Source organism: Etheostoma cragini, chromosome 8, assembly GCF_013103735.1.
Source record: "Etheostoma cragini isolate CJK2018 chromosome 8, CSU_Ecrag_1.0, whole genome shotgun sequence".
NCBI classification, from domain to species: Eukaryota; Metazoa; Chordata; class Actinopteri; order Perciformes; family Percidae; genus Etheostoma; species Etheostoma cragini.
In genome coordinates, this window is record NC_048414.1 from 957453 (window position 1) to 959172 (window position 1720).

General features: G+C 41.2%; 1 protein-coding gene across 1 annotated transcript in view; it reads left to right on the top strand.

Moving 5' to 3' along the window:
• Window positions 1-92: 92 nt before the first annotated feature.
• Window positions 93-1720, top strand: part of LOC117949766 (troponin I, fast skeletal muscle-like) — a 6172-nt gene continuing 4544 nt past the window's right edge. The window contains exon 1 of the mRNA XM_034880305.1: window positions 93-209. The gene's annotated coding sequence lies outside the window, so the exon portion shown is untranslated. The remainder of the gene's footprint in view (window positions 210-1720) is intronic.

Genomic DNA, 1720 nt, shown 5'->3' on the forward strand with positions numbered 1-1720 from the left:
GAGCGTGGGACTGATGGGACCTACGAGGGGAGCGGTCAAAGAATGAAGGTATTTCAGGAGCTATTCGGCCCTTCCTCACGACCATATAGAGAGGGAGCCTCCGAACCCCCGTCCCAGCACATATATACCCCCACGGGTCCCCCTTCCTGGCCTGTGTGACTCCCTCACTGCCGTCTGCCTCACCCGCCTCGCTGCCGTCACGTCTGCAGGTGAGAAACTCTTCTACTTTGGGGGATTAGTCGCTGGAGGGAAGGTGGGGATGCTCAGAGGGGAAAAACTGCCACACTTTCATCCAGAGAGTCTAGGATTAGCGTGGAGTTTGGAGGAAATTATCTGATTTTTCTGAGTAATAATCACAGATTCACTAACTAGATGACTTGAGTCTACATTGCAGATGCATTAATTAACAGAAATGTTACAAAAAAGCGCTCTATGTGTATGTTTTTGCACATATAAAGTACTTTATATCAGCTAAATCCTTATGTGTCCTAGGACCTAATGGGCAGAGACTTATTTTTGTATTTTTTAAAATAGTTTTTGAGCTCTGTAGCAAAACAAAAAGTACGTTATTATGTGTTTTTGTACAAATTAAGTACTTTATATCAGCTAAATCCTCATGTGTCCTAGGAACTGAGTGGGCAGAGACTTATTTTTCTATTTTTATAATCCTTTTTGAGCTCTGTAGCAAAACAAAAAGTGCTTAATGTGTATGTTTTTGTACAAATGAAGTACTTTATATCCTCATGTGTCCATGGACCTAAGTGTGCAGAGACTTGTTTTCCTATTTCTTATTCATTTTTAGCTCTTTTTGAGCACACATCTTTCATAAAATTCCAGTTTTTGAAGATTTCTCCAGTCTAAATGTCGGACTTCCATGAAGTTCTCCTTCAAAAGTCTTAAATTCTTCCATTTCTTGCCGATTCTTGCGTCAGACGTGCGTGGACGCACGGGTCCGAACGCCTCCGTCACTTCCTGAAGAAGTCCCGGATGCTTTAGTTTGATCTTTTATAATCAGAGAACTTTTGTTTTGCATCTGTGAGGAGATGTAGTTCGGCTCCTTCCAGCTCTGCTTTCAGCCTCGAGGATCCGATGACCTTTGAGTGGGAAATAACCCGGATATCAGATTCCAGCTGACGGGGGGGTTAACTCCAGAAATCTGGACCACTGAAACACTTTAAATAATCTGAGTCTGCATTCCCGGATTTAACGAGGCAGTTTGACGGCTGACAAGACTACGTTCCACATATATAATAATATATATATATGTATGTAGGCTATATATATGTATATATTATTATATACATACAAAATAAAATGATAAATACATCTAACAATAAGAAAAGAATTGAAGAAAATTTAAAAAGAAATAGTAATAATTTGTATTATTTTTTAATTATTTAGTTGTATTTAGATTCTAACATGACTGATCGTTGTCACCCCCCTCTCTCTCTCCTTACCTCTCTTTCCCTCTCTCTCTATCTTTCCCTATCTCTCTAACTCTCTGTGTCTCTCTCTATCATCCCCCTTTTTCTCTCCCTCACCCTCTGTAGCTCTCTCACTCTCTTCCTCACTTTCTCTTCCTGTCTCTCTTTCTCTCCCTTTCTCACTGTCTTTAGCTCTCTCTCTCTACCTCAGTCCCTCTCTCTCTACCTCAGTCCCTCTCTCTCTCTTTCCCTCTCTCCTTCTCTCTCTCTCTCCCTCTCTCTCCCTCACTCTCTTT